Source organism: Canis lupus, chromosome 5, assembly GCF_011100685.1.
Source record: "Canis lupus familiaris isolate Mischka breed German Shepherd chromosome 5, alternate assembly UU_Cfam_GSD_1.0, whole genome shotgun sequence".
NCBI lineage: Eukaryota > Metazoa > Chordata > Mammalia > Carnivora > Canidae > Canis > Canis lupus.
In genome coordinates, this window is record NC_049226.1 from 56,421,588 (window position 1) to 56,433,104 (window position 11,517).

The following is an 11,517-nucleotide window of genomic DNA, read 5'->3' on the forward strand; positions in this document are numbered from 1 at the left end:
AATATAGAAGGAGATAATAAATAGAAGAAATACAGTTAGATTTTTCTCACAACAGAGCCCTGCAAAAATTCATTCATCTATTAAATTTAACAAAAACATACTAAGCGCCTATCATGTTCCTGGACTCTGATATCATGTTCTTTGTCCTTACTAATCTACAGTATTAAAGGTGAGAAGTCAGCATAATGGTAAGCCTTTGCAGGTGAGGAGCCAGTGACTGAAAAAGAGCAAAAAGGATATTTCTGAGGTGCTGGTAATGTTCTATTTTCTTAGCATGTTTTTTTTTAATCAAATAAATGCAAAACAAACAAACAAAAAGCACCATGAGGCTTATAATAAGGCTTAAAATAAAAAATGGCAATCCTGTTTGACTACTCTCCACACACTAGTCTTACTTGTTCCCCAAACATCCACTTTTAACTCTTAGATATTTTTTCTTCTATAAACTGCTGCATTTATAAATATTCTATACTATTATATCTTTATCAATTTAAGAAATTATACCACAATCTCCAATAAGGGCCAGTGGAGATTAGGTCTCTTAGGCCCCCGCACATGTACATTTACACATCCCCCATCCTGCTTACACAACTGAATAAATAATTTTTTATTAAATCAGTACTCAGTGTTCACCTTATCAAGTAAATATTTAACACTGGGCCAAGTTGTGTGCTATGGTTACAGTTCCTTTATGGGACAATTTTCTTTTTCTTATCAACTGCCTCATTCATTTTTTTAAAGATTTTATTTATTTATTCATGAGAGACACAGAGAGCCAGAGATATAGGCAGAGAGAGAAGCAGGCTTCCCACTGAGCAGGGAACCCAATGCAGAACTCGATCCCAGGACTCTGGGATCACGACCTGAGCAGAAGGCAGACATTCAACCACTGAGCCACCCAGGTGCCCCCAACTGCCTTAAGAGTTTTAATCTTTTGGGGGCATCTGGCTGGCTCAGTCAGTAGAACATGAGACTCTTGATCTCGGGGTTGTGAGTTCAAGCCCCATATTGGGTGTAGAGATCACAAATAAATAAATAAATAAATAGGCGTTAAGAAGTAATAGTAAAAAAAAAAAAAGTAAGTTTTAGGAGTGCCTGCGTGGCTTACTTAGTTGGTTAAGCATCTGACTTCAGCTCAGGTCATGATCTCAGGGTCCTGGGATAAGCCCTGTCTGTAGTCCTGGGATAGAGCCCTGCATCAGACTCCCCATTCAGCAGAAAGTCTGCTTCCCCTCTCTCTCTGCTCGTCCTCTCCATCTGTTTCTGTGTGTGTCTCTCAAATGCATAAATAAAATCTAAAAAAATAAAGTTTTAGCCTTTTTAAAAGGTTTTTATTTAACTAATAAAAGTGTGTGTGTGTGTGTGTATGTATGTATGTATATACATATCTTAGTGAATTATTGTTAAGGCAAACATTCTTGCAACCACTGACAAAGATTCTCTTCTCCCGTTCTACCCTAGCCACACTCCTCTGAGCCCTTTTGACTAAGCCTCCACTCTGGTCTATAAAGACTTAAACACTAACAATTTCTAACAGCTCACATCCCTAGATGACCCTAGCCCTACTTAAAGTGTCTCAATGCTACTGAAAAGAAGTTACTATTTGTTCCCACAAACACCAGAAGATACTTCTCTGTCTCCAAGTCTCTGTGGGAGAGGAGGAGCCTAAGTTTGAATAAGCACCAGTTAGCAAATCCAGATGGATTCCACATAGACCAAGCCCCCCTGCCCACTACTTACAAGTTTTCACTTCCCTACTGAGCTCCAATTCACTCTCTATTCCCTCATTTTCCCTTTAAAACAGCCAGTCACCTCTGAATTAATCAATATTGAATTCAGTTCACACTGGACCTTCCCTTTCCCAATAGTATATTACTGACTGAAATCTGTCCTGATGCTTTACCTAGCCTAGCGTCTATTTTTCCTTCTTTGACACTACGACCCAGACCAAAAAACTGAACTTTGCCTTCTATTGCAGAAACTCTTCTAAGCACTCAGTCTCAAACTTAATCTCCATTCTATCCTCAAGGTAGTTATTGTGCCCTTACCATAATCACTCCCTTATGATATTTCATAATTTTATCATCCAAATGTTTATCTGTAGACAGTACAGTTTAGTCTTGCCCGTTTATCAAAATTTTGTGGGTCTTTTGATTCTTTTTAAATCTATAGGTCTTCCTCCACTTCACATTCCCAGTCTCTTCCCTCAGGACTGTAACTAATACCGCCCACACCCCCACCTCTTAACTTCGAAAAAGAAACAAACTACTTCTCAAAGGGTTAGAAAGTTCTGTGCTTCTCTCTACAGCCAATATAATCAGATACTCAACAGCCAAGGGAGGATCTGACTACATTAATATCATACTGAAAAGGCTTTTATTGGGATCCCTGGGTGGCGCAGCGGTTTGGCGCCTGCCTTTGGCCCAGGGCGCGATCCTGGAGACCCGGGATCGAATCCCGCATCGGGCTCCCGGTGCATGGAGCCTGCTTCTCCCTCGGCCTGTGTCTCTGCCTCTCTCTCTCTCTCTCTGTGACTATCATAAATAAATAAAAGTTGAAAAAAAATATTTAAAAAAAAAAAAAAAAAGGCTTTTACTGTCCACCTATATTAGAAGTCCCCTCTCCTATGAAACAATAGGATGAGCTCCAAGTATCTGCTTCATAATGATTAGTTGACTTTTCTACTTATATGTTTTGATCAAATTATGTACTCTCACCCCATTTGGTAAGATAATAAAAGATTTTAGGCTGTTTTCTCAGGAAGAGCACTTCTACTTAGAAACTCTCTTTCAGGGGCGCCTGTGTGGCTCAAGTGGTCTACCTTCAGCTCAGCTCGGGTCATGATTCCGGGGTCCTGGGATTGAACCCCACGTCGAGCCCCACGTCAAGCCCCACGATGAGCTTTCTGCTCAGTGGGGGACCTGCTTCTCCTTCTCCCTCTGCCATTCCTCCCACCTGCACTTGTGCTCTCTGGGTCTCTCTGTCAAATAAATAAATAAAATCAAGAAAGAAAGAAAGAAAGAAAGAAGAAAGAAAGAGAGAAAGAGAGAAAGAAAAAAAGAAAGGAAGGAAGGAAGGAAGGAAGTAAGGAAGGAAGGAAATAAGGAGAAAGAAAAGAAAGAAGAAAGAAGAAAAAAAAAGAATAAAAGAAAGAAAGAAAGAAGAAAAAGAAACTCTCTCTTTTTTCTCTTTTCAAAGCATATCCATTTAGTACTGTCCAACTAACATTCAGGATCTTTAGCACCAGGCATTCTCGAGGTACTACATATTCAGCAACAAACTAGACATGGTACTCACCCTGGAGGAACTTACATGCTGAGGAAGAATATGAACATATAAACAGAGAACTTCAGTATAATATAATAAGTATAGGTTTCCCCTGCTATCAACTGAAATGTCATAAAGAAGGAATTACCATTAACTTAATGGAAAATTTTTTGAGTGTCCTCAGACCCCAAAACATAACCTCTAGGCTTTGCGGATACCTTAGGACACATCTTGATAACGAACACACCAAATAAATCAAGATAAAGCACAGAGGCTCACAGAGGCAGTTCAAAGCGATGGCAGCTTAAGGCTAAGATGTTGAGGATATTTCCAAGGAAGGAGCTTGACAGTTCCACTCTGGCTGCTGTTTGGAGTGCTCTCTGCCTCTGTTAACAACTCCCTGCAAAACAAACGCTGGATGCTATTTTCACTTTTTGCCTTTTTCTAAAACCAAAGATCCTCTTCGAATTTCAGTTAATGAAAATAAGGTAGTAGCATAGGTCTTTTGTGAAGGTGAAGCGATATAACTTGAGCTTTCCAGCAGCTGGGTATATCTGCACCAAAGCAAAGGTAAGTACAGGCAGGGCTCTCCTCGAAAGTCAGAAGGATCAGAGACTTCTTGGAGAAGATCTGAAGTCAACCAAGTACAGTGAGAGTCTGGTTTCCGGCCAACCCCTGCTCTCAAGTCAGTCTCAGGCGCCACCGAGTGAGAACAAGAGAAGCAAAGCAGGAGAGATGTAAAGCAGTGTGGGGTGAAACGAACAGCAGTGTGGCATGACCAGAACGTGAAAGCAGTGGGGGGGCCAAGAAACGAGACTGGGAGCCCCTGGCTTCCTGAGAACCAAGCAGAGTACCACCTGCGGAACAGAAAGGTGGTCGGAGGATCCAGAAAACCTGCCGCTTGTGCCAACTTAACTAATGTTCTTGTGCCAACATACTGAACTTTAAGTGTTTCTCCTCCTCATCCTCACTTCTGATGTAAAAGGATCCTACAAGGGAGTCTCCTGGGTATACAGGGGGGGACATTCCCTACCTGCTTTCCTTTCCAGGGTAAGGAAGGTCTTGCCTCGTCCAAAGTCCACACACCTGGAACTTCACTCAGAAGCAAAGGAGGTGTGGACTTCGGGTCATGCTGGGGTGTATGTCAGCAACTCTGATCCAGGGAGAAAAGGGAAGGACGAAGGGGGGGGGGGGGGGAATGGCCGCAGGAACACCCCCCAGCCACTGTCATAGTTCAGAGACAGTTCTAAACCACAAGCCATCCGAGTAGCCAAGAGTCAAGACGCCGAAGCTGGGCAGTGGGATGCCTGCGACCCCCTCCCGGGAGGAAGGATAAACCACGGGGCAGCGCCAGGCCCTGATCTGCCCTTCCTCGCTTCCCGGTCACCTGGGGGCTCCCCGACTCCTCGGCCTCTGCCGACCAGAGCCGACCAGGGAGCCCGCCTCCAGGGGTCCGCGGCTCGTTTACCTTGGTCATCCCAACCCCCACCACGAACACCCGGCGCAGGGCCCCAGATCGGAGACGCCATAGGGTTGGCTCAGACGTGCCCGGCGGAGGCGAGAGCGGCAGACCCTGGAGCCGCTGACGTGCGCGCGCACGGACTGAGGCTGCGGCGACGCGGGCGATCGCTCCGGGGCGGGAGGCGGGGAGGGGCGGGGCGGGAGGCGGCGAGGGGCGGGGCGGGAGGCGGCGAGGGGCAGAGGGACACGCGCAGTGAGGAGAGAAAGAGAAAAAAACGGGGGGGCGCGTGCGCGTGCGTAGAGGCGCCGGAAGGGCGCGCTCTTTTGAGCGAGGGGAGCGTTGCGTAGTTCCCTGCGGGCTGGGTTCGGCCGCGGCCCACGTGGCGGTGGGGGATGAGGTCCGTCTCAAACATCGGAAAAAGACTTTATAACCGAGTACAGCCATCTGGGTTTAAGTCCTCTATGATGAGAGGGAGTGTGGCCTGAAGTGGCGCCTGAGACTGACTTGAGAGCAGGGGTTGGCCCGAGATACGTCTGTGGAGTGTTGTAATGGTTCTGCATCCTGAGTCAGTGCAGGTGTTAAAACCCCTAGGGCCGTACACCAGCAAGAGTGCGGTGTTTTCAGCTTATATGAAATATGATTAATTAAACCAAGATAGTTAATTGCTAATTTACCATATCTAAAATAACCCAAATTGGGGCAGCCCGGGTGGCTCAGCGGTTAAGCGCCGCCTTCGGCCCAGGGCGCGATCCTGGAGGCCCAGGGTCGAGTCCCACGTCGGGCTCCCTGCGTGGATCCTGCTTCTCCCTCTGCCTGTGTCTCTGCCTCTCTCTGTGTGTCTGTCTCTCATGAATAAATAAATAAAATCTTTAAAAAATATACAAAATAAAATAACCAAAATTCATTTACTAGTTATGTGACCTCCCTTGTCAATATCTGAAACTCTCTCTTGTTTCGCTCTAGCAAATTATGCCCAGAAATGAGATTTGTCTTTGCCAATAGTTTATGTAGTACAGGTTCCCTGCAGGGACTCCTAATTTATAGTGGTATTATGTCCCAAGCCAGTAGCACACAGGTAAATGTGGGATCTGCGGAAACATTGGTACTGCTGCCAAATGTATGGGTGCTGGTGCTGCAACAGTGAGAGTGGGTGGGTCTGGAGCTGGTATTGGGCCAGTCTTTGGCAGCCTCATCATTGGTTACGCCAAAAACCTTTCACTGAAGTAGCAGCTAATCTCATATGCTATCCTGAGATTGACATTGGCTGAAGCTATGGGTCTCCTTTGTTTGATGGTTGCTTTCTTGATTTTGTTTGCCATGTAACAGAAATTATTGTTTGAAATGTTGGCATTCATATTAATTACAGATGTAATTCTGTGTATCTTACTGTGAATCCGAAAACTGTAGTATCGGTGTCTTGGAATATATGTTATTTCCAAGCTCATTTCATTGAAGATGAAAATTTAATATTTTTTAAAGATTTTATTTATTTAGTTGAGAAAGTGCACACTCTCAGGGGGAGCAGGAGCGGAAGAAGCAGGCTCCCTGCAGAGTAGGGAGCCCAATGATGATGATGATGATGATGGTGGTGGTGGTGGTGGTGGCAGCTCCATCCCAGGACCCTGGGATCCTGACCTCAGCCAAAGGCAGCCGCTTAACTGACTGAGCCACCTACGTGCCCCAAGGACTCTTTTATATAGTATTTTCCAGATTGTAATTTGTAGGCTTTTAGTTATTAAAATAAAGGAGAAATTAGTGTTTTCAGCTTCTATGAAATATGATTAATTAAACCAAGATAGTTAATTGCTTAAAAAAAAGTATGATATACCTTATGAAGAAAATAGGTGTTAGATAAACTTAGTTCGGACTTGAGTTATAGAGGCCTTGAGTTCAATGTTAACGAATCAACAATATATATCAAATAAGGTGCCGTTAAACAGAACATAAAACAAGGAAGGTTATGTATAGATAGGTTGACAAAACCAGAGACATCCAAAAGTCTAACTCTGTGTTTTTCCTAAGAGCAATGGTTCAGTATTTACTAATTTATTTTTTTAAGAATTTATTTATTTATTTATTCATGAGAGACACATAGAGAGAGGCAGAGACATAGGCAGAGGGAGAAGCAGGCTCCCTGCAGGGAGCCTGATGTGCGACTCAATCCCAGACCCCCAGGATCACAACTTGAGCCAAAAGCAGATGCTCAACCACTGAGACACCCAGGCTTCCCAGTAATCACTAATTTAATGTTCACAGCAACTTTTAGGACATAACTACCACAAAAAAATTAGAAGGGTATGTGTATGTGTAAAGAGGCACCTTCCTGTTGTTAGGGTCTGTGATAAAAGCTCCTTATGGATCTCTGGGACATAAAGCATCAGAATAGCTGGAAGTTCACTCCTAGGAAACCACCTATCATTGTTCCTAGGACTGCAAGGCCAGGTGTTCATTTCATAGAAATTCCTTGGCAGAGAAACCATTGGGCAGGAGGGGGAAAACAGGGTCGCTACAAGGAAGGACCAAAGGAAGGACCAAAGGAAAGATCAAAGGAAGGACTTGGGGCAAACAAAAATGTTCTGAGGCTGCAACATGCTGCCTCTGTGGGGGTTAAGTTCCCTGTCTCTGGGTGAAGAGATGTATTCAAATTGAGGCTGACTGGCCTCAGGGATACAGTGGGAGGCAGCCTTACCCCAGGAGGGAAATGGAACCAAATGGACCTTGAGTTCACAGGATATTTTCATGATTTCAAAAGGCCTTATAGAAATTATGATTATACTCACCATACTACCCCCAATAAAAATCACCATAGGTTCAAAACATCCATATCCAGACCCCATTTCATACCAAATCAGAGCCTCTGGGAGTAAAGCCTAGGCATCAACATTTAGAAATATCCTTCCAGGTGATTCTAAGGAGTTCCCCTCCCCCAACACTAGGTAAAGAACTACTGGCCCAGGAGTAGGTCCATTTAGTAAAATCCCTGGCTGCTCAGAGAAGGGGCAAAGAATCCCCCCGCCCTTTTCCTGCCTATCCGTAGAGCAAAATCCCTAGCACAAAGCAAGGCACTGAAGAAGCTTTTACTAAGTGCAGAGTTCTTTTTTGAAATTCTGATTAGCCAATAAAGTTAGTGATGTAACTGGTAAATAAGACAGGGCTACCAACCCAACAGAACAAGAAGTCACAAGATCCAGATTAATTATTATGTAACAAATCCTGGCTGTCCCCTGGATATTGGTTTCAAAGTAGAAGGCCATGGAAGTGGAAAGACACTAGTAAGAAAATAAAAGTTGCTGGAAATGTTAGGAAAGAACATTTTCATTTTCAGTGTGGAGGACTAGATAATCAAAAAACTCTCCTGCCGAGGACCCTGGATGGTTCTGTTGGTTGAGCAGTTGGCTCTTGGTTTTGGTTTGGGTCATGATCTCAGGATCCTGGAATGGAGCCCCATGTTGGGCTCCTTGCTCAGTGGGGAGTCTGCTCAGGATTCTCTCCTTATCCCTCTGCCTCCCTCCCCCCACCTCCACTGACATGTGTGCTCTCCCTCACACAAATAAATGAATCTTTAAAAAAATTCTCCTGCCAAGAAACACCCAGAAATGCTGGATAAAATAAAATAAACATTCTTTTAGGGACACCTGAGTGGCTCAGTGATTGAGCATCTGCCTTTGGCTCAGGGCCTGATCCTGGAGTCCTGGGACTGAGTTCAGCATCAAGCTCCCCATAGGGAGCCTCCATGCAGGGAGTCTGAGGTGGAACTTGATCCTGAGACTCCAGAATCACACCCTAGGCCAAAGGCAGGCGCTAAACACTGCGCCACCCAGGGATCCCCAATAAATAAACTCTTTAAAAAAAAAACCAATAAACATTCTTTTAAATGCATACAGTATGAAGGAGGGGCATTTTTTCTTTTAATTTCATACCCATCTGTACTGTTTGAATATTTTGACTTTGTGTATTACTTTTATTTTTATTGTATCATGTCTTTAATTTTTGTCATGTTTTGTTTTCATTTTATTTTTGAGGTAGATAATACTCAACACAGGAATTAAGATTCAAAAAAGACAAAAAGTCAAACTCAAAATTCTCCCTCCTACCCTTATTCCCAGTTTCCCAGTTCCTCTCCTCATCGTAGAAATATTTTATGTAACCACAACCAAATACATACATGCACACCTCAGTAATGTTACCTCCCTCTATAACAAATTTTAGCTTTCTTTACATGCTATTTCACATCTTGAATTTTTCATACAACAGATGTTGAAGATTTTATCAGTACATAAAGAGCTTCTTGTGTGGTTTTTTTTTTATAACTGCCTAGTGCTCAGTTTACGGATGTACCATACTTTATTTAACCAATCCTCTGTTGATGCATGTTAAGATTGTTTTCAATCTTTTGCTATGTTTTTTAAAGATTTTATTTATTTGAGAGAAAGAGAAGCATGAGCATTGGATAGGGATAGAGAGAGAAGCAGACTCCTCACTGAGCAGGGAGTCCTATGTGGGGCTTGATCCCAGGACCCCAGGATCACAACCCAAGCTGAAGGCAGATGCTCAACCAACTGAGCCACCCAGGCACCCCAAGTCTTTTGCTAGTATATGCCACATGCTGCAATAAATAATTTTGTGCATGTGCCATTGCATACCTGTGTGGGTATATCTATAGGTGAAATTCCTAAAATTGGAATTTGTGGATCAAAAAGGAGATAAATTATAATTCTGATACATTGCCAATTGTTCTCCATTAAAGACATTTCCACAGGAATGTGAGTGCTTTGTGTATATTCTTTTAAAACTATAACTATAGTTCAGGATAGATTACTGAGGGGGCACCTGAGTGGCTCAATCAGTTAAACTGCCATTTGTTCAGGTCATAATCCTAGGGTTCCAGGATGGAGCTCTGCATTGGACTCTCTGCTCAGCAGGGAGTCTGCTTCTCCCTGTACCCCTCGCCCCATTTATGCTCTCTCTCTCAAATAAATAAATAAATAAATAAAATCTTAAAAAAAAAAAAAAAAGGATTACTGAGGAATTATTTCTGCTTACAACCAGCAGGATTTGGAACGCCTGGGTGGCTCAGCGGTTTAGCGTCTCCCTTCAGCCCAGGGCATGATCCTGGAGTCCCAGGATCAAATCCTGCATCGGGCTCCCTGCATGGAGCCTGCTTCTCCCTCTGCCTGTGTCTCTGCCTCTCTCTCCCTCTGTGTGTCTCTCATGAATAAATAAATAAAATCTTTTAAAAAAACCCAACAGGATTAAAAAGGAGACAAAATGTTATTACCTATGGCCATATCGTTATTACCACTTTCGTCCTATCCCCATTGCTCCTCTGTTGATCTTCCCTGGAGTCTCAGAAACAATAATAATATAGAGGAAGGGGGGCACCTTGTTATTTTAAAAACCAGGCACCAGATTTCCTCTTAACAAAAAGGAATTCTTTTATTGGTATATTAGTTTACTAGTGCTGCGCAATGAAGTACTATAGATTGGGTGGCTTAACAGAAATTCATTTTTTCACAGTTCTGGAAGCTGGAAGTCTGAGATGAAGGCCTCAATAGGGTTGATTTTGTCTGAGGCCTCTCCTTGCCTTCTAAATGGCCATCTTCTCCCTCTGTCTCACATGGTCTATCCTCTATTCCTATCTGTGTCCAAATTTCCTTTACTTATAAGGACATCAGTCATATTATTAGATTAAGTTTTACCCTAATGACCTCATTTTAACTCAATTACTTTTTTAAAGTCCCTATCTCCAGACACAGTCCCATTGTGACATACTAGAGAGTAGGACTTCAACATATGAATTTAGGGGGACACCTAATTCAGTCTATAACAGTTAGCATTAACCTCATGAAGTGTGAGAAGTTGAGTCCCAAAGTTGCTCCCCAGCCTTTCTTTCTCACACAATCTGTGTCTGTTATTCTTTAAGGAGTGAAGGAATTGGAATTGTGTCCAGTAATATATAGAAAAGGGACACAGAGGGATGGCCAGATGATCCATAACCTGAATTAATTCATTGGAAGCAAAGGCAAGGGATGAAAAATGACTAGGACTGATGTAAACTCTAATTAATCTTTTAGGTCACAGAGGGGAACTTAGAGATTCCCACTAAACCCAGGAAGGAAATGAGAGTCCATTTCTGTTTAGATTTTAATGGACACAGTGGTGACCCCAGCAAGCACCAATGACTTTAAAAAGAGAGAATTTTATTTCTGGATCACCCAACAGTCCAGCTACTGGTTGGAGGTGTGGATTGTTAATGACTTTTGGGTCATTAACAAGTGGGAAGTGGGGGAGAGAGTATTCACTGAACACTCTTTATTGATCCACCCAGAAAGAACTCATCAGGGCCACTGCTGACCTCGGCAAAAGCAGTTTGGGTGGGTAGTGGGAGCAGAAGCTAGAGACTGACATTCACAAATATTTTTGTAATCTAATTGTTGATCATAAAATTGGAATGATTGAAGTGTAACCTGGGCAGTGAAGCAGTGAATGGCATTGTCCATTAATGTGGACAATGCCAGAATGAATAAATGAAATGACATTTTTAAAATGAAATAACGTTTATTGGGCATTTGTGGAAAAAGGTTCACACACCCCCATTCAATCATCATAATACAACCATGACATAGTGACAAAGATACTCTTCGTCACCAAACTCTAGTCCCGCTCCTCTGAGCCCACTTCTCTACTAGGCCTCAACCTCGGCCTACAAAGACTTAAACACTAACATAGTTCCTAGCAGCTCCAGGCCACATTCCTAAGATGACCCTAACCCACCCACCCCCTTTAAG

At 43.2% G+C, this 11,517-nt stretch overlaps 1 protein-coding gene across 1 annotated transcript in view; it reads right to left on the bottom strand.

Moving 5' to 3' along the window:
* The window catches only part of SCP2 (sterol carrier protein 2), a 103,817-nt gene extending 99,429 nt beyond the window's left edge, over positions 1-4,388 (bottom strand). The window contains exon 1 of the mRNA XM_038537506.1: positions 4,301-4,388. The gene's annotated coding sequence lies outside the window, so the exon portion shown is untranslated. The remainder of the gene's footprint in view (positions 1-4,300) is intronic.
* Positions 4,389-11,517: the final 7,129 nt, after the last annotated feature.